This window comes from Canis aureus, chromosome 3, assembly GCF_053574225.1.
Source record: "Canis aureus isolate CA01 chromosome 3, VMU_Caureus_v.1.0, whole genome shotgun sequence".
NCBI lineage: Eukaryota > Metazoa > Chordata > Mammalia > Carnivora > Canidae > Canis > Canis aureus.
Window position 1 is genome coordinate 208,093 of NC_135613.1, and position 26,500 is coordinate 234,592.

The 26,500-nt window shown below is 37.1% G+C and overlaps 1 long non-coding RNA gene and 1 pseudogene across 2 annotated transcripts in view; one reads left to right on the top strand and one right to left on the bottom strand.

The window, feature by feature from the left end:
- Positions 1-26,500, top strand: part of LOC144306148 (uncharacterized) — a 65,196-nt gene that overhangs the window by 14,330 nt on the left and 24,366 nt on the right. For both annotated transcript variants that reach the window (XR_013373178.1, XR_013373170.1), the window contains 2 exons: positions 24,128-25,750; positions 26,102-26,304. This is a non-coding gene — a long non-coding RNA (uncharacterized LOC144306148). The remainder of the gene's footprint in view (positions 1-24,127; positions 25,751-26,101; positions 26,305-26,500) is intronic.
- LOC144306146 (large ribosomal subunit protein eL8 pseudogene) lies at positions 19,708-20,499 on the bottom strand (annotated as a pseudogene).

Here is a 26,500-nt window from a genome sequence, read left to right on the forward strand (position 1 = left end):
GATGAACTAGACAAACAGTGAAGAGGATCACTGCCTGAAGCTGCTACTCCTTAAAAACTTCTTTTGAAAGCCAATGTGATGGGGGTCAGCATATTTGTAGGATAAATTGTAATGTGCATTGACTTAATGGGTCAATGAACACACATGTGCTTTTTCAAAAGGAGTTTATGTAGGTGTCCCTATGTGAGTTTGCAAATATAGATGATTCTGAATAACAAGATAGCTCTTATTGACTTATGTGAAAGAATGAAAGCAAAATGGTCATAGTGAAACACAACTGCAGATATTTTCATTTTACAATATTGTAGACTACAATCTGTTTCTCACTATAAGCTTTGATCCAGACTTTTATGGCCATATAGTACCACAGATGTTAACATTTATGTTTAAAATAATTTTTCTGTTTTTGCTGGAAAGTCCAGAAATAGAACACAATCATTTAAAATCTCGTTTTATAAAATAATGTTCTTTTAAATGAAATTTTTGAGATGTTTTTGCCAGAGTGTGAATTTTCTTTGTGTGTTGATATAATTTGGTATAATTAATTTTTTTTTTCTAAATAACCTGTGTGAGCTGAAAAGGTAATTTTTAAAAAAGATTTTATTTGTTTATTCATGAGAGATACACAGAGAGAGGCAGAGACATGGGCAGAGGGAGAACATGCTCCCTACGGGGAGCCTGATGCAGGACTGGATCCCAAGACCCTGGGATCATGACCTGAGCCAAAGGCAGATGCTCAACCAGTGAGCCACGCAGGTGCCCCAGAAGAGGCAATTTTTTTAGAAACAATTTTATAGCTATCATCTGTGTGACCTGGAGCAGATATCACTTAATCTTTTTGAACTGGTTTAGTTTCACAACACCACTACCCCTAAGAACTAAAGGGTTTTTTGCACACTTATTATGGGGCTGGCAGTACACAGAAAGGATTTGTACCTATCATGCTACATCTGTGTGAAGTATGTATGACTAACCTCTTTCAGCTTTAGTTTCTTCATCTGTAAAATAGGGATTGACTTGTCTAGAATTTCACAATTGAGAAGTGGCGAGGAATTGTACCCAAATGTGTAGTACTCCACAATGTGGGGCACTTTTGATCACATACAGTACTGCCCGGTATTGGCCGTGCTGCCATGGCGAGGAGGGTAGTACATTCCTACCCCATGTGTTCTGTGGGCTGGTACTTGGTGTATTCTTTCCTCTCCCTTCCAATATACTGTTTAGGTCAAGGATTACTAGATTTTTTCCGTGCAGCTTCTTCCTTTCCTTTTGATTTTCTGGAAGGAACAAAAAGTCTAGTCTTTTCAAAACACAAATTTGGTTGTGTTGTTCTCTGATAAAAATCATTTAGTGGTTTCTGATTGCTTTCAGAAGAAAGTCTAAAATACTTATCAAGGTTTTCAAACTGTGCATGATCTGACCCCGGCTACCTTCCTGCCTGACACATGCTTTAGGTTCTGATGCTCCACACTTCTTCCTGTTATAGGTAATTTATGGAAACACTTCCTTTTCTTGCAGACTTTTTTTCTCTACTCATCCTCTATTAATTTTCTCAAGCAAATGCTTCCTTTTCATATTGCCAGTCAATTTCCTTGGTTAAATGCTCTAAGTGAAAAGTACTGTATTACTTTATAGCATTTAGCTCAGTTCATAGTGTTTTCTGTGCATTTGCTGACATCACACAAAAAGATCCACATTATCATTTCAGAGAAGACACTCCCTAGAGTGACTAGCCAGATAGTGGAATTGGAAGCCCTTGACCCTCCTTTCTTTCTTGAACACATTGATTCAACAACAATATATGGACAAATTTCCTTAGTGAGAAATCCAGAAACTAGTTGCAAGACTCCAGGAGAGTGCAAAACCAGCCACGTTGAAGTGGATGGGAAAAATCGAGACACACCCCCTTAACCACATCATACAACCCGAAGAAACCGCCAACTCCTAGCACCTCCGTGGAGAGGGAAAAGAACTGGACTGCGAATCTAATGCTCCAACTTTTCTGGAGGCTGATCAAGACACTGGCTTCGTCTTACCTGTCTTGGCACACTGTTGGGGCCTGGCGTATTATCTAGGCACCTCAGGATCAGCGAGAACAAAGATGGTGGTGTGAATGAGCATGCAAGCGTTACCATAGCTCCTCCTTCAGTCTCCACACCAAGCAGGCAGGTGAAAAACCCCAGGTCCCAGCTTCTGCCTGGGTAGGGAATGAATGGGACTGCAAATTTAAATTTTTCAAAATTTCCACAGGCTGTCCAAAGGGCTAGTGCTCTCTTGCCTGTCTTGGAGCACTGATAGGACCTACCATACCCTACATTTGGTAGAATGCAGAGATGGCCCTGACTTCAGTGGTAGGGAGTAATTATCCCTGGACTGAGCATACTTCAGTGCTACCTAATGAATATCAATTGAAAAATTCAAAAAGATCAAACTATTTGGAGTAACCTAGCTGCATTTTAGAACCAAGCTCAAGAATATGGAAATACAAAAAATCATGTACCCAGCAAGGTAAATTCTAAATGCCTGGCATCCAGTGCAAACTTAGGAGGCATGCAAAGAAGCAGGAAAATATAATTCATAATGAGGAAAAAATTAAAACTAACTCAGAACTGACATATATTAGAATTATAGGCAAGGACACTAACACATTTCTTATAATTGTATTCTATATATCCTTTTTTTAAGGAATTATATATTTATTCATGAGAGACCCACAGAGAGTGAGAGGCAGAGACATAGGCAGAGGGAGAAGCAGGCTCCACGCAGGGAGCCCGACGCGGGACTCAATCCTGGATCCTGGGGTCATGACCTGAGCTGAAGGCAGGCGCCCAACCACTGAGCCACCTAGGCGTCCCTGTATTCTACATATATCCTAAAAGTTAGTTAGACACATAGGAGATCTAAAATAGATCCAAATAGAAATTCTGGGTATGAAAAGCACAATGTATGAGATGAAGAATACCCTGAACGGGATTAACAGCAGATTAGACATTGTAGAGGAAAAGGTTAGTAAACATGAAAAGACCTAACAGTAGAAGCTGAAAAAAGCAAAGAGACAAAAGAGAATAAAAAATGCATAGAGCATCAGTGAGTCATAGGAAGACTTTGAAGAGCACTGGAAATGTAACTCTCTGGGCAAAAATAGAACTTTCTTTATTTAATTTTACTTATTTCTTGTCTTCAAATATCTGTAAGCGATCCCTGTCTGTCCAAAAAAAAAAAAAAAATACCAACATAGTGTGGCTTTAAAACATATATAAAAACAACAAATATGACAATAGCAGCATAAAGGGGGAAAGCAGAGAATAGAAAGCATACTGATACAAGGATGTTGTTCTATATTTGTAGTGATATAATATCACTTAATGGTAGACTGTGATAAATTAAAGGTGAATACATACATTTAGATTAGTGAAAAAAAAGCCCACTAAAATCCACAAGCCCACTAAAATAACAAGAATTTTGGCTCATAAACCCACAAAGGAAATAAATTGGATTCATAAAAATATTTAATTTATATAATTGAAAGCAGAAAAAAGGAAAAAAGGAATATGAAAGATAGGACTAATAGAAAACAATTAAGACAGAAACCTAATTATATGAATAATTGCCTTAGATATAAATAGTCTAAATACCTCAAGTAAAAAGTAGAGATTTTTAGATTGGTTAAAAACACAGAACATTGTTTATGCTGCCTACGAGAAATGCACTTTAATGTAATGGGTTAAAAGTAAAGTAGTGGAAGCAAATACCCTGCTAACACTGATCAAAAGAAATCTGGAGCGACTTTTAAAATCAGACAAAATAGTTTCAGAGAGAAGACTCTTACCAGGAAAAAAGATGATTCATAATGCTAAAGGGATCAAGTTATCAAGAGGACATAAGGATTCTAATGTTTATGCACCTAATAACAGATCTTCAAAGACATGAACTAAAATTGACAGACCTGCAACTAATAAATAGACAACTCCACAATATTAGTCACAGATTTTAATAATCTCTCTCAATACTTAATAGGACTATAGATATTTGGTAAAGAAGACTCAAAATTCTTAAGATATAAATTGTCCCCTAATTGACCTACGGATCCAGCGCAATCCCAGTCAAAATCTCCAGTTGTCTTGATGTGTGTGTGGAAATAGACAAACTGACTCTAAAATTCATACAGAAATGCAAAGGACTTAGAACAGCCATGACTTATTTGATAAAGAATAAAGAATATCCTATCTGGTTTTTAAGACTTAATATAGAGCAGCACAACCAAGACAATGTGGTGATGGCTTCCTGAGAATATGCATATGTTGAAACTAATCAAATTGTATGCTTTAAATATGTGCAATTTATTGTATGTCAATTATATTTCAATAAAATTGTTAAAAATGATTACTGCAAAGAATCATGAATTTCAAATTCTATCAATAAGGCAAGCAGAAAAGCAAACACTGGAGAACGACAGAGCCGCACTTTGTTTACTCCCCTACAGTGCTGTTGGCAGGCACAGTGAGGCTGCAAACGACTGTGGTCGAGTCAAACAAGAAGACTGAAAAAATAAAAAAAAAATTCTAGGAAACTACTTGATATATACATTACAGACATGATTATTAACATAGCACATTCTGGAATTGGAATTGAGAATTGAGATATTAACTAAAGCTTGTATGAAATCATCATCCTTAGTACGATATTTAAAAACGATGCATCCACAACATGAAGCAAACCCTATGTGTTTGATAAATGAGTATTATGACTTCTCTAGCAAGCTGATGTTTTTTTTTTTCCCTTTCATTTTTATTTCTGTGTTGTGGGAGTTTAGCTAGTTTAGCTTTGCTAAAACACGATTTTGAAATAAGTTGACCTATGAGCCAGTCCTTTGAACCATAGTGCTATGTTTTTAATGACAATAATGAGGTTACTTATTCTAATAATACCTTAAATAACTATTCTTAAAATATGACTCCTTTCATTTTTGTTTCATATTTAGGAAGGTCTTTTTTTCCTTGTATTTCTTATGTATGGATAGATTTTCATATTACAAAATTTATAAATAAGTGTATGTATATTAGGGGAAGAATCCAAAGCAGGAACGAGCCTCTTGGGAATATTGAAGAAGTATGCAGACTGTCCAACGGAATGCTACTGAATTCACAGAGAATTTATGAGGGTGTTTCTCGCAGTTCACCCTGCAGGGCTAGTTCAAGTTTGAGCTTAATAACATTGAAACTTAATAGTCCTGAAAAATATAGCATTTTGGACATATTCTATTTTGTATTTTATAGAAAGTTGTTGAGATGTTGACCTACAACTATTTATACTAAACCCCAAAAAGACTTAAAATTGCAGAGAAAATACTGGAAACTTTTTCTAGTCCTATTGAATGGTGAGGGGCATACAAAGTGTGGAAATAAGATCATGCCTCTTTTCCCAATCCATGTTATTTATTAAGAGCAGTCAAAGCTTTAAAGAAGTCATAGAACAATAACCACACACTTTGGATTTACTAAAACCATCTAAAACCAAACAGTCAGATAGTAGAGTTTCTGTTGTAATTGAAGAAATGTTTTGATACAATATTAAGAAAAAATCATAATACGAAACTGTATAGTGATTATGATTTCAGGTATTTGCAAAATACATTTGATATCTGTCTTTTTGGTTTGTTTTTTTTTCTTTTTTTTTTTTTTATTGGTGTTCAATTTACTAACATACAGAATAACACCCAGTGCCCGTCACCCATTCACTCCCACCCCCCGCCCTCCTCCCCTTCTACCACCCCTAGTTCGTTTCCCAGAGTTAGCAGTCTTTACGTTCTGTCTCCCTTTCTTTGGTTTGTTTTTAAACAGAGTAGTTGCCCTGGGATATGGATTTATATATTATTATATTTCCGCTTTTTAAAATTTATGTATTTTGGGGATCCCTGGGTGGCTCAGCAGTTTAGCGCCTGCCTTTGGCCCAGGGTGTGATCCTGGAGTCCGGGGATCAAGTCCCGTGTCCGGCTCCCGGCATGGAGCCTGCTTCTCCCTCGTCCTGTCTCTGCCTCTCTCTCTCTCTATCATGAATAAATAAATAAAATCTTTAAAAAAATTTATATATTTTACACATTCATACTTTAAAAATTATACATGATTATATGTTTTCTTAGTTATCTGAAAAAATTCTCTAGCATTTTTGGTAGCTTTATATATCATTTCACATTTTTTTACTTTTTAAAGAATCAATTAAATATATTTATATTCACTGTGATTTTAATCTTATAACTTTAAAAAAACATATATTTTAAAAATTCAGAAAATAAGAACTCTCTTTTGTTAACCTGTGAACCAGGTGTTTAATTTCAAAGAAAGATTTATACCACAGGGCCGTGACATAGAATATTTCATGTAAGATACTCTTTGCACCTCTATAAGTAAGCGTTTTATTGTCATATTTTTCTTCTTATAACGTGTTTTTATATATGATATGGGAACTAATCTGTTCTTGCTCTTTTTAAGTTGTCACATTAGAGATGCGTGCTTTTTAGTGGCTTTATGGAGGTATAAATAACATACAGTAAACTGCGCACATCTAAAGTATATAATACATTTTAATGTATGTTACACCCATGAAATCATCACCACAATCAAGATGGTGAACAAAGCCATCACCCCCAAAATTTTCCACAAGCCCCTTGGCAATCCCTGTCTCCCCAGCTGCACAAAAGTATCCCTTACTCCTACCATGTTCTTAGGCAGCCATTGATTTGCTTGCTATCACTATCCCCTTCAACTATTTCACCCATCTTCCCACCCACCCACCTTCCCTCTGGTAACCATCAGTTTGTTCTCCATAGTCTATTTTTTTGTTCCCTTGGTTCACTCGTTTTATTTCTTCGATTCTACATATGAGTGAAATCATGCGGTATGTGTCTTTCTCCGAATGGCTTATTTCATTCAGCATTATACCCTCTAGATACATCCATATTGTTGCAATTGGCAAGATTTCACTCTCTCTTTATGGCTGAGCAATATTCCATTACGTGTACATACACCACATCTTTACCCATTTATCTATCAGTGGACACTTAGGCTGCTTCCATAATTTGTCTATTGTAGATAATGCTGCAATAAACATAGGCATGCAGGTAACTTTTCCAATCAATGTTTTCATATTCTTTAGGTAACTACTCAGTAGTGGAATTACTAGATCTTAGGGTAATTCTTTTTTTTTTAAGTAGTTTCCTTGCCCAGCATGGAAGCCCAATGTGGGGCTTGAACGCATGACCTGAGCTATCAAAACCTGAGCCAAGGTCAAGAGTCAGACACTTAACTGGCTGAGCCACCCAGGCACCCTAGGGTCGTTCTATTTTTAACCTTTTTGAGAAACCTCCACACTGTTTTCCACAGTGGCTGCACCTGTTTGCATTCCCACCAACAGTGCACAACAGCTCCTTTTTCTCCACATCCTCATGCTCTGGCTTCTGTCATTCAGCTTAATTGTTTTGAGATGCATCCATGTTTGTAGTGTATATTAGTTAAGTCATTTCTTTCTCTTGCTAGGTAGTATTCCATTGTATGATATACTAATTTATCCACTTACCCATTGATGAACTTCTGGGTTGTTTCCAGGTCTTAGTTATTAAAATTATATCTTTTATGAATATTTGTGCACAAGTCTTTGAATGAACATATACTGTTAGGTAAATACAAGAGGAAGGGTTGGATCATATGGTAAATGCATATGTAACTTTTTTTTTTAAAGATTGATGATAGACACAGAGAGAGAGAGAGAGAGAGAGAGAGAGAGGCAGAGACACAGAAGGAGGGAGAAGCAGGCTCCATGCCAGAAGCCCGACGTGGGACTTGATCCTGGGACCCCAGGGTCGTGCCCTGGGCCAAAGGCAGGCGCTAAACCGCTGAGCCACCCAGGGATCCCCGCATATGTAACTTTTAAAGAAAATTCCATTTGGGGAATATAAATAATAGTGAAAGGGAAAATAAGGGAAGGGAGAAGAAATGTGTGGGAAATATCAGAAAGGGAGACAGAACGTAAAGACTGCTAATTCTGGGAAACGAACTAGGGGTGGTAGAAGGGGAGGAGGGCGGGGGGTGGGAGTGAATGGGTGACGGGCACTGGGTGTTATTCTCTACGTTAGTAAATTGAACACCAATAAAAAAAAAAAAAAAGAAAAAAAAAGAAAATTCCCAATTGTTTCCATAGTGATGCCTCATGTCACTTTCCCATTAGCAGTTTATAGCATCCCAGTTCCTCCACATTCCTGCCAACACTTGGTATGGTAATTACATTTTTTTTTAACCATTTAAATAGATGCATAGTGTTATCTAGTTGTGATTTTAATTTGCATTTTCTTAATGACTAGTGATGTTGAACATTGTTTCATATGCCTATTTGCCATTCATCTATTCCCTTTGAAGTTTCTGTTCAAATCTTTTTTGTTCATTTAAAAAACTGGGTTATTTGGTTTCTTATTGTTTTGAGAGTTTTTAATATACTCTGAATACAAGCCCTTGATCAAGATGTGCTTTGCAAATGTTTTCTCCCAGTCTTTTCTTGTCTTTTCATTAAGTCTTCTAAGGAGGAGTAATCTTGAATTTGATTGATCTTGAAGTCTGTGGTAATTAATTTTATGTGTTATCTTGAGTGGGGCATGGGGTTCCGAGATACTTGGACCAATATTCTAGGTGTGTCTGTGAGGATGTTTTTGGATGAGATTAACAGTTGAATCGGTATACTGAGGAAAGCAGATTGTGCTATTATCCCTGATGTGACCTCCTGTGAGGAAGAGGGAACTCCTCCTACTTGACTGCTTTGAGCCTAGGACATTGATCTTTCCTGATTTTGGACTCAAATGGCAACATTAGCTCTTCTTTAGTCTCAAGCTTGTTGTTATCAGATGGAATTATACCTTCATCTCTCCTGGTTCGTAGGCCTTTGAATTCAGACTAGAATCACATATTGACTGGGTCTCCAGCTTTGCTGACTATAGATCTTGACACTTTTTAGCTTCCATAATTGCATGAGCCAATTTCTTAACAATAAATCTCTCTCTCTCTCTCTCTCTCTCTATATATATATATATATATAGATAGATAGATAGATAGATAGATAGATGATAGATATAGATATAGACATATAAGACATATAAGATATTTATTCTGCTTCTCTGGATAATACTAATATAAAGTTCAATTTATCAATTTGTTTTTTAATTGACTTTTATTTTAATGTCGTATCTAAGAAAATTTTCCCTAATGCAAGTCACAAAAGTTTTCTGTTATATTTTCTCCTGGAAGTTTATAATTTTCAGTTTATATTAAGTCTGTGATTGATTTTGGGTAAATTTTGGTATATGGTATGTATCAACATTATTATTATTTTTGCATATGGATATCCAATTATTCCATCCCTAGTGTTTATTTTAATTTTGAGAGAGAGGACAGAGAGAATGCTCACACAAGTGAGTGAACGGGGAGGAGAGAAGAAGGAGAGGGAGAGAGAGAGCGAGAATCTTAAGCAGGTTCCATGCCCATTGTGGAGCCCAACTCAGGGCTCAATCTCATGACACTGAGATCATAATCTGAGCCAAAATCAAGAGTTGGATGCCCATCTGACTAGGTCACTCAGGTACCTCTCCATCACCATATGTTTAAAATATTTTTCTTTTCCACTGAATTGTCTTTATACTGTTGTTGAAAATCAGTTGTTCACGTATGTCTGGATCTAATTTCTGGACTCTTTATTCTGTTATGTGGACTTAATTGTTCATTTTTATGGCAACAACTCACTCTTTTTGATTATTGTAGCTTTATAATTACATTAGTTCTCAACTTTCAAAGTTATTTTGGATATCCTAGGTCCTTTGTGTTTACCTCTGAGTATGAGGATCAGTTTGTCAATTTCTACAAAAAAATTTCTATTTGGTTTTGATTGTGTTTTATTGAATTTATAGATCAGTTTGGGGAGAACTTCTGTCTTCTGTTTCATAAATATGGTTTATCTCTTTATTTACTTAGGTCTTCTTCAGTTTCAACATTTTATAATTTTCTGTGCTCAGGTCTTGCATATATTTTATCAGGTTTTTTCCTAATAATTTCATATATTTGTTGCTATTATAAATAACATATTGAAAAATTTCAACTTCTACCTGTTTGTTGCTGGTAAATGGAAATATAGTTGATTTTGTATGTCGATCTTATATCCTGCAACCTTTTAAATTCACTTACTAGTTCTACTTGCTTTATTGCACATTCCATCATGGGTTTTTTTTTTGGCATAGATAATCATGTCATCTGTGAACAAAAACATTTTTTCTTCTTTTTTTCCAAACTGGAGGACCTTTATTACTTTTCCTTGTCTTATTGCCCTGGCCAGTCTCCAGCACAATGCTGAACAGAACTGGTGCGAATGGGCATCTTTGTTCCTGTTCTGAGTAGGAAAATATTTAGGCTTTTACCATTATTTTTGATAGTAGCTATAAGCTTTATGTAGATGTCTTCATTGGTTTGAGAAAGTTCTCCTGTATTTGTAGTTTGTTGCAAATTTTTTTTAAATCAAGAATTAACATTAAATTTTGTCAAATGTATTTTCTGTATCTACTGAGATTATCAAATAGTTTTTTAAAAAAATCATTAATATGGGGAATTATATTGACTTTTGAATGTTGAACCAATAGTGCCTTTTTTTTTTTTTTTTTACCAATAGTGCATTTTTAAGATTAAACTCAACTTGGTCATGATGTATTATCATTTTTGTACAATGTTGGAATTGTTTTGCTAAAAGATTAGAACTTTTGTATTCATGATCATGAGAGTTATTGGCTTATAATTTTCTTTTCTTGTAATATCTTTGTCTGATTTTTGTATTAGGATAATGCTGGTCATATAAAAATAGATTGGAAAGTACTCTTTAATTTTTAAATTTCTACAGTAGTTTATGTAGAGTTGTTATTACTTCTCTGTTAAGTATCTGGTAGATTTTACCAGTGAAACTATTTGGGCACAGACTTTTGTTTGTGGGGGAGCTTTTAACTCCAATTACAATTAATGTAATAGATATAAGTTATTTAGGTTACTTCTTGAGTGAGCCTTAGTACTTCATGCATTTCAAAGAATGTGTCTATTTCATCTAAATTGTTTTTTTTTGGTGCGAAATTTTTCATAATATTTGCTTATCTTTAGAATCTATAAATAATTTCACTTCTTTTATACCTGATATTGGTAACTTGCTTCCTCTCTGTCTCTCTCTAAAAAATCTTGGTAGAGATTCATCAATATTTCTGGTTTGCCCAAACAACCAGATTTGGTTTTGTTGGTTTTCTCTGTTCTTTTTATTTCACTGAATTTCATTTTAAAATCTCCTTTCTTTTCTTAATTTTGGGTTTAGTTTGTCCTTTTTTTCATTTTTCAAGATGAATGCTGAGGTTATTGGTTTGGGATTTTTCTCCTCTTCCTCTTCCTTGCCTTCTTCCTCATTTCTCTTCATTTTCTTAAATATAGGTATTCAGTGATATTATTCAAAAGTGTTGTGTTTTCACTTTCATTCAGTTGAAAAGCTTTCTAATCTCTCTGTTAATTTCTTCTTTGACTTATGAATTATTTGTAAGAGTTTTATCTCATTCCAAATATTTTGGGATTTCTGGAGATATTTCTGTTATTGTTTTCTATCTTAATTTCATTGTATTCAAAGAAAATACTTTTATGACTTGATATTTTTGTATCCACTATATCCTTATTTTTTAATTGTTATCTTAAATTTATTTTTAATATTTCACCCATCCCTCCACCTGCCTCCCCTCTGGTAACCATCAATTTGTTCTCTTTTATTAAGGGTCTGTGCCTTAGTTTCTCTTATTTTTTCCCCCTTTTGCTCATTTGTTTTGTTTATTAAATTCCACATATAAATTAAATTGGATGGTATTTGTCTTTCTCTGACTGGCTTATTTCACTTAGCATTATACTATCTAACTCCTTCCATATTGTTGCAAATGGGAAGATTCCAATCTTTATTACGGCTGAATAATATTACATTATGTATATCTTCTTTATCCATTCATGTATTGATGGATATGTGGTCTTCTTCCATAATTTGACTGACTATTGTAAAAAAAAATGCTGCTATAAGCCTAGGGGTGCATGTATCCCTTTGGATTAGTGTTTTGTATTTTTTGGTTAAGTATCCAGTAGTGCAATTACTGGATTGTAGAGTAGATCCATTTTTAACTTTTTGAGGAATTTTCATACTGTTTTTCACAGAAGCTGCACCAGTTTGGATTCCCAACAACAGTGTATGAGGATTCCCCTTTCTCCACATCCTCTCCAACATTTTTTGTTTCTTGTGTTTTTTTATTTTAACCATTTTGACAGCTGTGAGGTAATATCTCATTGCGGTTTTGACTTTCATTTCTTTGATGATCAGCAGTGTTGATTATCCTTTAATGTGTCTGTTGACTATGTTTCTTTTCTGGAAAAGTATCTTTTCATGTCTTCTGCCCATTTTTAAATTAGATTTGCTTTTTGAGTGTTGAGTTGTATTAGTTCTTTATATATTTTGTATACTAATCCTTGATCAGGGATATCAATTACAGATATCTTCTCCAGTAAGGTGTCTTTTCATTTTGTTGATTGTTTCCTTTGCTGTGTAGAAGCTTTTTATTTTGATTAAGTCCCAATAATTTAGTTTTGCTTTTGTTTCTCTTGTCTCAGGAGACATATCTAGAAAAAAATTGCCACATCTAATGTTGGAGAAATTACCGCCTATGCTCTCATCCAGGATTTCTATAGTTTCAGGTCTTACATTTAGGCCCTTAATCCATTTTGAATTTTTTTTGTGTGCTTGTAGTATAAGCTAATGGTGTATGACCTGGATTTTTTATGATTCAGATTATGCTCTGTATTTGTAAATATTCCATTGTGCACTTGAAGACTATATACAATGCTTTTGTTGGGAGGAATGTTCTAAAAGTCAATTAAGTCAGGTTTGTGGTTTTCCCATCTTCCATGTCTTTTCTTATACTCTTTCTCCTTTTTCTATAAATTATATTTGATCATAATTTCGGATTTGTCTACTTTTACTTGAAGTTCTCTCTGCTTCATGTATTGTGAAGCTCCATTTTTTGGATGTATAAATGTTTGTGATTTGTAAATCTTCTATTTGGCAGATAATAGACCGAGCTTTTGCATATATCTTAGTAATAAAGTGTAACACATCTTATTCTACTTGAATATCTTTTTATTTCATAAGCTCCATAATGCACTTCTTTTTGTTTTGAAGGAAAATATGAAAATGTGATCCTTTCTTTTGCTACTATTATTTGTTTGACTAATGTCAAATGTATGTTCTGTTACTGGTACTCTATTTCTATGACTTTCTGTGTATTCAGTCTTTCAGTAAAAGGCTGAATTGTAACATTATATTTTCTAAGATATTTTACATGGCAGTTAAACTCTACACATGCAGTTTCAACAGTATGCAAATTCCAATGAAGAGATGACGGTATGAGCAGCTATCACCAAGTTTGACCATGTGTAAGCAATGCCAATTATATCTCAATTGCTGTCTGAATGACATTAAGTATAAAACACATCTTGATATTTAAATGTGAAAAAATGTGTCTTGAAGTTTAAGAAATGCTATATATAATAGGAATACACAGTTCTATAGATAATGTAGTCAAGATTACTGTCCTCATTGACCTTATATTTTAGTGTGTAGAGGCTAAAGTGAAACAAGTACAAAATAAGCCAGGTAATTCTTGCCTATGGTATGTACTATAAAGAAGGTCAATGGAGTTAATTGAAGGTGCCTTTAATTAGGCCACCAATGAGGGCTGTTTTGAGGATGTCCTGAGTGAGATGAATGGCACCAATGTCTGAAGAGTGAGAAGAAACTATCGAGAGATGACATAGCAGAAGAACACTTGGGTGAGAGAGAGGAAGTAGAGAGCCTTTTGTTTAGCAATGAGCTTGATACTAGAGAATCTTAAAGAAAACCAGTGCAGCAGGCATTTAGTGGGTCAGGATAATCACAGAGCCAGGTGAAAGTAGAGAGGTGGTTGATCCCTATTTTTGCTTCAATCTCTCCAAAGTTGAGTCAGAAGATGAAGTATTCCCTTAGTACAATGCATTAGACACATTGCAGCTCGTGGATCTATTTCATTTCAACCCTGACTGGGGACTAAAAGCAGAAAGAAACAAGTTGAGTCTCCCAGGGTGCTTAGCATCTGTACTACATGCAATTTAGCACTTGGATATATGTTTCCATGTGTTACTTGCAAATTGTATCATCTGTTTGAGCCTTTTCACTCTGAGCAGAAAGGGCCATATTATATTGGTTCGATTAATATTATATGGCTTCTCAAAATGATGGTTATGGTTGGGGGAGGCAGGGGGTAGAAAAGGGTTGATGCAAAATCAGCATGTTTCCTGGCAATTATATTAACCTGTTAGCACTTAGGAGTATAATTGGAACATCTTTCTAGAGTGCAATCTGGAAATATGTATAAACAAATCTAAGGATTTTTTAAGCTTTTATGTAAGAAAGTATATGAAAGAAGTGATCAGGACAAAGATGTTTTAAGTAAGATGCTCACTGAACTTTTTTTTATAATAGCAAAAATATTTTTTTTTTACAGATTTTATTTATTTATTCATGACACACACACACACACAGAGGCAGAGGCACAGGCAGGGGGAGAAGCAGGCTCCATGCAGGGAGCCGGATGCGGGACTCGATCCCAGGACCCCAGGATCATGCCCTGGGCTGAAGGCAGCACTAAACCACTGAGCCACCCGGGCTGCCCAGCAAAAAGGTTTTAAACAAGTTAATGTTGGAAAACAGTTACCATGGGGATCCCTGGGTGGCGCAGCGGTTTGGCGCCTGCCTTTGGCCCAGGGCACGATCCGGGAGACCCTGGATCGAATCCCATGTCGGGCTCCCGGTGCATGGAGCCTGCTTCTCCCTCTGCCTGTGTCTCTGCCTCTCTCTCTCTCTCTCTCTCTCTCTGTGTGTGACTATCATAAAAAAAAAAAAAAATTAAAAAAGAAAAAGAAAACAGTTACCATGAAATACATGATGTTAACGTTGTGATACAGATTTTTATTTCTTGACATGGAAAGCGTTGTCTAAAATATCTTAAGTAAAAAATACGGACAAAGGCAGAGTATAATATTAGTGCTGGAAAATAACAAATTTGTGTAAAAGAAAAAATTCTGGACATATGCAAAATTGGAAACAGTGGTTATAGCTTTAGGTGAGGTTATTGGTAGGTTTCCTTTTATCTTTATACATTTTTATAATGTCCGAGTATTTATAATGTAGATATGTTATATGTATAGAATAATTAGGAAGAAAGTCTTTCTATTTTGATAAAACCATAAGAGTAAGTAAGCTGACTTAAAGAGTGAAAGGATTTATGAAGTACAGCAAACACACTTGGTGCAAGGCCAGAAGAACGTGGTTTCTGGCATCATGCCTGACATGTAGTAGATAACAAATAGTAGGTTGTTGTTAAGGGCTGAATTTTGTCCCCTCCAAAATTCACGTATTGATGCCTCGACCTCTAGAACCTTAGAATGTCACAGTATTTGAAGATAAGGTTTTAAAGGTATGATTAAGTCAAAATAAGGCCATTACATTGGGGCCCTAATTTGATATGACTGGTGTCCGAATAAGAAGAGGAAGAGACGCCAGGGGTATACACACACAGGAAAGACTGTGTGAAGACAAAGGAGGAGGCCCCTGTCTACCAACCAAGGAGGGAATCTTCGGGAGAAACCAAACCTGCTGACACCTTAATCTTAGACTTCTAGCCTCCAGAACTGTGAGAAAATACTTTTTTGTTGCTCAAGCCACCCGATTTGTGGTATTTTGTTATAGCAGCCCTAACTGATATGGCATTTAAAAATGATGGCTGCTTACAGTGGTAAGAGTCATTAAGTCCTAGGTACGGCACAAAGCAACTTTACATGCATTATCTTGTTCACTCATCACCCAGTCTTATGAATTAGATGCTACTATTCATGCTCACTTTGCAAAAAAAGGTAACTGAGGCTTAAGGGAACTTCATTCATCACATAGGTAGTAACGTGGCAGAGCTAGGTTTTGTTTTTTGTTTTTTGAAAGATTTTATTTATTTATTCATGAGACACAGATTGAGAGAGAGAGAGAGAGAGAAGCAGAGACACAGGCAGAGGGAGAAGCAGGCTCCATGCAGGGAGCCCGATGTGAGACTCGATCCCGTGTCTCCAGGATCAGGCCCTGGGCCGAAGGCAGGTGCTAAACCGCTGAGCCACCTGGGATCCCCAGAGCTAGATTAAGAATGCAAATTGTTTAATGTTATAATCCCTGCCCTCATATGCTGTCCTAATATTAGTACAGTTACATAGCCGGGTGCAAGGTTAGGGTTCAAAGACGTTGACTTGGCGAAACCCATGATTGGGTGCATTATTCCAACTATCGGTAATACACATATTATCACGACTTTCATAGAAAGTATACAATTTTCATGTCCCTTTCTGTTGAGTTAAAAAAAAAAAACACTTCCTTTTTCTAATAAGGTAAAGAGGTTTCAGGCTATTTTGTTTGTTTGATTTTGAATCGCTGGAGGTCTAATCCCACACAGCTCAGTGAGAAGAATAATTAAGCACTAGAACTAGGACCTGTTCTCTTGGAAACTAACCACGACCAAGAACAAAAAAGGGAGTGATTATCTGGAATTTGAAGCCCTTAAGGAGCTCGTGTTCCCCGCCAGTTTGCTTGGCCTTTCACATGTGGATACTCCTTCACATACTCTTCAATTCAACCTTTTGAAGAGGGTCCTACTATCAGTAAAGCAACTTAGATTCTGGGAGTACAAGCAACTTCTTTAAACTCGCAGGTCTGTCAGGTGCTCCTGTCTTTCCACTCCGGTGACATGCTTGCACGGGAGAGCCACGCTTGTTAGGGGAATGAACCTTTTCTCTGAAGCCATTAATTTATATTTACTTCATGTTCATCCTCTAGAAGACAGTTGACCTTTTAGAAGAAAATCAGGGCTCCTAACAGAAGGAGACTTTGAACTTCTGAAAATTGAGACGTGGAAAGTTTACTTCCCCAACATAATTCGTTGGGGACCACCCAGGAAAGAAAAGAGGAAAATCACTCTTGTAGTCTCAGGGTTTCCAAGATAATACCATTTCGTTATCCAGTGGTTGCTTACTATGCACCACACACCCATGAAATATATTATCTTATTCTCAGGAAAGCTGTGAGCTGAGCACTGCTGTTCTGTCCCATTTCTCGGTTAGGGCACTAGTGCCCAGGGAGAGTGGGGCAAGCGTGTAAGTGGAGTATGGTCAGCATAGGGCTGTAGACCGGGTGCTTTACAAGTGCTTGCTATTACCCTGGGACCTACACCAGGAGAACTGCAGTTTTGATTCCTGATGCCTCCTGCCTGCCCTCAGTTTAAGCCAATCCTTTGCTTTCTCCTTTATAAATTAGAAGGTGTTAGAAAACCGCAGTGTGCAATGGAGACTTGTCCCCCCGCCCCCGTTGAGTACAAGACATTCACTCCCCAGAGGCAGGGCTGCTTGGCTGCTGACGACACTGTAGAGCTGACTCTCTGAGAACTTCCTTTAGCTGGTGGGTGGTCCTCATCCAATGGCTAGTTGACCTAGAGTTCAAGAACAGGTTAACTCTGAGGAGCCCTGCAGGATCCCCCTTGGTTTTGGGGCCCCTGGATGGATGGCTCAGCGGTTGGGTGGCTGCCTTCGGCTCAGGGCTTGATCCTGGAATCCAGAATCGAGTCCCACCTCGGGATCCTGCGAAGAGTCTGCTTCTCCCTCTGCCTCTCTCTCTCTCATGAATAAATAAATGAATCCTAAAAAAAAGAAAAAAAAAAAAGAATTCGCCTTGATTTTAACTGAGGTGGCTTTGTGGTGGTTATCAAACACCTGTTCTTTGTTAAGCACTAATCAAAACCTTGAGACCATATTGGGATTCTTGGGATTTCTGAGAGCAAGATCTCTGTGGAGTTCCTTATTGCTTTTTCTTAAAAAAAAAAAAAAAAAAAAAAAAAAAAGGTATTTTGGGCTGGGAGAAAAGCCTAGCACTTTATTGTTATTAAATATTCTTTGGCTGTTGCTTTTTTGACTGAATTCCAAAAATTATCCCAGTCAATATAAACACTGATTTGGGTTACAGCATCTGCCACTCCAAATTATTAAATAACTTTCTCTTAAATCTTCTTAACTAAAATCCCTTTGTTTCACCTTCTACCTACTTTGTTTTCTTGGAAAGCAAATCTGATCATTTCAAGCATCTGATATGATGCAACTTTCTCGGCATATAGCAAGCAGGCCTTACAAACTGGCTCCCTGCAATATTTTTAGCTTAAACTCCTATCCCTGCTCCCATCACTTAATTGCTTCCCACCAGTCTCCCTGATATCTCTTTTTCTTCTCGTTATAGAAATAATTGCTGTGATCCTATTATTTCATATGCTTGAGATTTTGTACATTATCCCCCCTTCCTGACAGGCCACTCCATCTTCCACATCATCTGCAACCCTTATCAACATTTCTGTTTATTAACCTTCTGCCTTAAATGTAGCCTCTTAAGTTTTCATAGTTAATTATCCTCCCTTCCCTACATAATATCAACCAGCTTTAAGGATAGGATAATTCTTTCCTCTTGGATCCTCCCATGACATTTTGTGTATCATTCTTTGTACACTTGACCAACTTGCATTGCAATTACCTATCTGTGTCCTTTAAAGAATCGTTATATCCTTGAGAGCAATGACTATGGCTTGTCTTCTTATCTCCAGAATTTGAGTGTGGCGTACGGCAAAAACTGGAAGTACTGCAGCTGCATGCATCTCTCGTTTTCCTGTTAGACTGTCAGAAACGCAGAATTAGAATTCCATTTCATTGGATTTCCTTTATACAAAGGGAGCATATTTTCATATTAGTTTATATTGGTCCCTCCAGGGTGAATTTCAGTGGAGGAGACACAGATAGACGGTGGTGGCAGTGCCTTTCTTTTATTTAAATGATCTATTTCTTTGTTTCCGCTGCTATTTACCACTGTCTTTCTGCACTGACTTAGTGATGCAAATGAGGCGAATCTCCTCAGTCAATGATGCTTGCAACAGTTGGCTGGTAGGTGCGGCTCGAGGAACGTCTCATCATTTGGCCTTCCGCATAAGAACTACTTACTGTTGGGGGCTTCTTTGGGGAGAGAGGAGCTGCAGAAGGATGAGTTCTAATGGAGAGCAGGAAAAACCGGGAATCTTTTCCAGTTTGGAAGAGTCCAGTCATCTTTACCAAAAGCAGTAACAGCTTAATTTTTAAGAATATTTGTTTTTGGTCTGAAGAGCTGCATGTATACCAGTGTGTAGGAACAGGAGTAGCTTTAGTTGCATCCTTCCACTCTGCTCTCCTTTTCACTCGTGATTAGACAACTTGTGATTAATCCCACTAGGATTCTCCAGCCTCCTCGCTTCCTATCTGCCTCTTTTTGTTCTCCACACATGCACCTAAAATGCTCCTCTTCAGTTCTCAACTGTTGCCTCCTATTACCTTTCCTGACTCCCCTCTGAACAGTCATTTGTTTTTCTTCTATGACGTTGTATTAGTTTGTTTGCATCTATACTATTATTCTGGCAATGGGATTTTTTTTTTTTTGGAAAGATAACTTTTTATTACTTTTATGTACAGAAAATTCAACAGCATACACTTAGCTTAGTTTGGTGGCCAGTTCTTTAGCTTTTGCCTTTTCCAACTTGGCGGTGTTAGCCACTGACTTTGGAAGCAGAAGGTTGCCTCTCCAGTGACGGTGGATCTTAAAATAGCTGTCACTGTAATTGGTCCTGATAGCTTCCACCAGCTTAGCCAGAGCTCCTTTGCCTTCCTAGTTAATCTGTGTGAAGACGACAGTGGTGCAAGTCATCCAGTGGAGCAGAAGCCCCACCCTGGCCTTCCCCTTGATAAGGCAGTAGGGAGCCTACTTCTTACAACGCAGGGCCGGCAGGAAGACGACCAGCTCAGTGGAATCCACATCATGTGCAGTCACTACCAGCTGAGCCTTCTTGTTTTTCACCAATGTGGTGGCAGTAATAACCCCAGCTGGGAGGACAGGGGGGCTCTTAGTGGGGACTTCCACTTTGCCAGGAGCTTTCTTCTCAGCCAGGGCCCACAATCTTTGCTTCTTCTCTTGCTTTGTCTTTAGTCTATATTTGTGGGCCAGCTTAACCCGTTGAGTAGCTATTTGGTGGTCCAAGGCCTAGGTGAACTGGTTAATGATGGGTTAATCATGCATTTTTAGACATCCATAGAGAATAGCCCTTTGCAGCTGCAGCCAGTTATAGCAGGGCCATTTGACAAGGCAGGTCAAGTCCTTTTTGGGCTAGATGTTCTGTTTGGTACCAGAATTCTTGGATCTTTTCCCAAACTACTTCTTGGCTTCCTGCTTCTTCACAACAGCAGGGGCTGAGGCTACTTTCTTCCCCTTAGGCTTTCCTTTTGGCATCTTGGATGGATGGAGGAGAGAGAAAGAAAGAATTGTTCTGGCAATGGCATTTAATTTTCTGTTTGCACGGCTCAAAAGAGAGGCTTGAATTACTTCATGAGAGAGGATAAGTCTACTCCCCCATGGCATTCTCAGAAGTTGAATGGTGAATGGGACATGGCGGTCATTAGAAAATATGTGGGGTACAAATGATTCAGAAGAAATATTTATTGAGGGTGTTTTTGCTGTATTACCTAACACAACTCTTCCAAGATATTTACCCACTTCAGCAATAATTTGTTCTTGCTCCAGAGTGTGATGGAAAGATTAGTACATGGCAAAGACAGATTAGAATTAGAAATGCCAACCAACGTATTTTTTGTTTCTCTTTCTCTCAGACATGAAGATTTTTTAATGATTTAAACCAGAAGACTATTCCTGGGTCTAAGTGACTATTATTAGATGTAACAAAAGTCTTTAGTATGTTGATTATTTAGGAAAACAGAGCTAGTGTGTGACTAAAAATGTCAGTAATGAGGGGCATCTGGGAGGCTCAGCGGTTGAGCATCAGCCTTTGGCTCAGGTCATGATCCCAGGGTCTGGGGATCTCATATATCTATAATATATCTGATCTATCTCTCTACCTATAGATATATATATACATATATACATATATAAATATGTACATAAATATATAATATATAAATACATATACATATATAAATAATATATCTGGTATATATACTATATATATAATATATATATATATATATAATCTGATGTATATCTGCTCTTTCCAAAGTTTATCCCTGTACACTTTACAGTATTATAGGTTTGTTATTTTGAGGAAAGAACATATTGGTTAAAATTTTAAATAACCCCCTTCCCTAAACCATTCACTACATGCAAAAATGGATACCAGTGGCCCAAATTGGCTATAAATATTGGATGATGTAGGCAATTAGCCTTCCTGCAAACGGAAGTTCTGTACTTACCGGTTGTACTAATTATAATCCAGCTTCTATACTAGCTTCTTCAATGAGAAGCCATTTCTGTTTAATCTCCTCCACTGAGTTTTAAAAAAACAAACAAATAGAATATTTTGAATATTTGAAAGAGTGACTTTTAAGAACAGGGTTTGGTGCTTGAAACCTAAATTTCCTGGAACCAACCATACTATAAGGCACTGAAGCTAGGGAAAATGTAATTCTGATGTATGGTCCTACTTGAGGCAAGCTGAACTCAAGAGGTGTTTAGGGAATTGTAAACCAAAATGTTCCATCTTTATAGTACTCAGTCAGGGTTAATGGAAGGAAAGTGTCATAGTCCTGGCTACAGGGTCTGGTCCCTGAGGTCCACTGTGGGTTACAATATCACCCACTCTGGTCTCCTGGGAGGCCTGCAATGGACAAGGCGATAAAAATCAATCTGGAGGGAAGAAACAAGGTTTAGATTAAGAAACAGAAGGCACCAACAAGCTGATTTGGCTCTCAAAGGAGGGGTATTCAATTTTGACAATATCGCTATCATGACATGTATAACTGGTATTCAATTTTGACAATATCGCTATCATGACATGTATAACTGCATATTTTGTTTCTCTAATAATAGACAGTGAATTCATGGAAGATGAAGCTTATATCTTCAGTGGCAAGAATCCTATTTGAAAAATGCACACATGCATGCACACACATGTGCAAAACACACAACACAGATATACACATAGAGATATATAGGAAAACAATCTGCATCTTTTGAGTCCTACACAGTCATTATCAAATGACAGACAAGGAGTGAATTGTTGCAGAAGAAAAGCAAGGAAGGAGGAAGGAAAGAAACATTCTTAATCTTGACTTTCTCATTAATCTTGACTTTTCCTTGAGAAAATCAGTTCCAGCATCTCAGATTCTTCATCTGCAAAGTGGCTAGATCAGATTCGAGATGTTTTCTAAGCATTTTCCAGAAATAATGTCTTATGGTTCCTTTGACATGTTTGTTGTTATCAAAAGAGAGAGTATTATAGGATGGACCTGCTGGTGAAGCAGGTGGTGCAATCAGATGTTGAGGAGGTAAACCTTACCAGTATCCACCTACTTCTGGACCTGCTTGTTACCAGCTCATGGAAGGAGGCCTTCCTGCTCATGTCACTGGGCTGTTTGAGTGGAATGGAACAAAGGGCAAAGAAGAGACTGTCCCTTCTGCATTTGTAAGAAGACTCTCAAGCAATGTCCAGGCAAGGTACATTGCTGGCATGTTTTAGGGGATAAGGAATGATTTCGTGAAGGGGCTTCAAATCACAGAGAAATCTGGCCCTATCACTTAAAGTCGTGTGACACTGGGCAAGTCACTTAACATTTAAAAATCATATGTGTAAAGTAATTAAGAATTTTAAGGAACTACAACAAAATGGAAAATATCGATGATTATTATTATGGATGTTAGTTATTATTATAATTACTTCATCTCTTAAGTGGGGATGCTCAATCCATCTACTATTTTCTGGGAAAGAAGTCATAAAGGTTTTTAACTAATACATTTATCAATACTTTTTAAAAGTCTTGTGATGAATAACCTCATGCAGGGAGAGAGGATGCTAAAGTAGATGATAGCACAGGAACCTTGGAGTTATATAGATCTGACATAAATACCAACCCAGTCTTTTAGTATATATAAGATATTGGAAAATCAATAAACAACTCTGAACCTTGATTTTCTCCATGTAAAACAGTGTTTGTATTTCACTATCAAGGTAGTTTGGAGGATTGACCAACAAGACACATAGTCAACTTCTTCTAAGGGTGTGTTAGGAACAAAGCAGACATTTATTCATGCAAACAAAATTGACTGCATACTTATAATTTCCTGGTAATAAAATACTTAGCAAAAGTATAGTCTCTACTCTCACAAATATTACTGTTTAGTTCCTTTTAATTTCCATGTTTCCTAATAACAGAGAACACACACTCAAGGGAATATGCATGAGGTTGCTGAATATTGCCAAAGGTGGTATGGGTTTGTCAGTCAAGAAACATGGTCTCTGTTCTAGGGTATGAGTGGGGCAAAGAAGAATCTGATGACTGAAGGGGCACACATGGTTGAAGAGCAACCTAATTCAATCTTCACACTATGGTCCCAATAATGTTATTTGAAAATAATAAAAATTAGTTATTTAAACATAATCTTTGGGATGCCTGGGTGGCTCCATCAGCTAAGTGCCTGACTCTTGATTTAAGCTCAGGTCATCATCACAGGGTCATGAGGGTGAACCCCATGTTGGGATCCATGCTCTAGAGTCTGCTTGAGATTCTCTCCTTCTCACCCTCCCCATACTCATGTGCACTCTCTCTCAAATAAATAGAATCTTAAGAAATAAATATAACCTCTTACTAAATTCATTTATTTAAAGGTGGTAAGTGTTCCCTAAATATCTTTGTAGCTCTTTCATGCCTGTACAATGCCTTAAGTACAGAGGACCCAGTATTTGTTGAGTACCTTTATGAATATTTGCTCATTGATTTCTCTTGACAGACTTACTTGTAAGTAGCATTTGTAAGAATCATCATTGTATAGATGGGGAAACTTGAGAAATCAAGCAGTTTGTTCAGGATCAAACATTTATTTTATTTTATTTTATTTTATTTTTTTTCAGGATCGAACACTTCTGAAAGAAATTGAGGAAGACACAAAGAGATGGAAAAATATTCCATGCTCATGGATTGGCAGAATTAATATTGTGAAAATGTCAATGTTACCCAGGGCAATTTACACATTTAATGCAATCCCTATCAAAATACCATGGACTTTCTTCAGAGAGTTAGAACAAATTATTTTAAGATTTGTGTGGAATCAGAAAAGACCCTGAAGAGCCAGGGGAATTTTAAAAAAGAAAACCATACCTGGGGGCATCACAATGCCAGATTTCAGGTTGTACTACAAAGCTGTGGTCATCAAGACAGTGTGGTCCCGGCACAAAAACAGACACATAGATCAATGGAACAGAATAGAGAACCCAGAAGTGGACCCTGAACTTTATGGGCAACTAATATTCAATAAAGGAGGAAAGACTATCCACTGGAAGAAAGACAGTCTCTTCAATAAATGGTGCTGGGAAAATTGGACATCCACATGCAGAAGAATGAAACTAGACCACTATCTTGCACCATACACAAAGATAAACTCAAAATGGATGAAAGATCTAAATGTGAGACAAGATTCCATCAAAATCCTAGAGGAGAACACAGGCAACCCCTTTTTGATCTCAGCCACAGTAACTTCTTGCAAGATACATCCATGAAGGCAAAAGAAACAAAAGCAAAAATGAACTATTGGGACTTCATCAAGATAAGAAGCTTTTGCACAGTAAAGGATACAGTCAACAAAACTAAAAGACAACCTACAGAATGGGAGAAGATATTTGCAAATGACCTATCAGATCAAGGGCTAGTTTCCAAGATCTTAAAGAACTTCTTAAACTCAACAGCAAAGAAACAAACAACCCAATCATGAAATGGGCAGAAGACATGAACAGAAATCTCACAGAGGAAGACATAGACATGGCCAATATGCACATGAGAAAATGCTCTGCATCACTTGCCATCAGGGAAATACAAATCAAAACCACAATGAGATCCCACCTCACACCACTGAGAATGGGGAAAATTAACAAGGCAGGAAACCACAAATGTTGCAGAGGATGTGGATAAAGGGGATTAAACATTTAATAAGTAGCTCATGTGGAATTGAACTTAGGTCTAATTGACGTAAATAAGTTATCCCCCAGTACTTTGCCAAAATATAACAACAAAGAAAGGAACAATAAAATGAATAAAGGATGCACTGATTTTCTTTATTTGAGTGAAAACTAGAAATTACTTGTGTCTTTAAGAGGATAATATGCCCAATTAACCTTTCCAAATATTTAAATGGACTGTAGTGAACAGTTGCTTGTCAAGGAATAATAAGCCCTTCACAAATCCAGAATTTTCTATCAGCTGCTGAATAAAATTATCAATTGGTCACTGTGTAAGTTGTTAAATGTTTGTTTACTTGAATCTATTTCCTGTCTGAATTATTGCCATGAGTCGGCATTCTGTCATTTGCCCAAATTATTTCAGTAGAAGATCTTTGACATTTTCCTTCCTATGCCAACAGTGTGCATAAAATCTGTGAAATTATGAGTGGTGTCTCTGAATGCTTAGAAAACTGATTTGTGTGGCTAATTTAGCCACATGAAGAAAGGATGAGGAAGTCTGTGCTTTATGATTTTATACAAGTAAGTGTGTACTCTTTCGTTGTCCACATAATCTTATCTTGAACAGAATGGTAGTAACCTTGCTTTAAATCTCTAATGCCATCTATCAAAATATGAGGTGAATAAAATGTAAAGAAGATAAAGAATGTAACACAAACCTGTTTGTCATTCAGAAGAGGAATTCTAGGAAATGCCCTAGGAATTTTGTCTTCACAGAGACAGATAATTGTCTGGGCATAAACTCACAGTGGTAGAAATCACTGGCAATATGGCTTCTCCAGAGGTTCTTCCTCCTGGTGGTACAGGTAAGCTGTAGGAAGACAACATTACCAGGTTTGGTTCTATCCATAAATTTGGGCCTTTCTTACCTAGACCATTACCCTGCTGCACCTTGGTATGGCCAAAAAACATCCCTCCTGTCTTGCCATCCAAGTATGAGCATACCTGGCTGAGGAAAAGAAGACAGTTCAAACCCTAAGCCAGCATGATGGTGGCCCTGGCTACATATCCTTGGTCCCTCTCAATACTCCAGTGGTCCATTTCCAATAGCCACACGGAGAAGGAGAATGTATTCAGTGAGTATGCTGGGTCTTTTCACTCCTTTGACATCCCTAGTCTCTCGATCTTGACGTGTTATGTTATTCTGGAGTTTGTCCAATCCAGATCAGCATCCTTCTTTGAAATGTGTGGAAGGGGATTGAGACCACAGGAGCCTAGAGCTAATTTAGAAGCTTACCCATCTCACAAGGATCTTGCTACAAGAAATGTGAT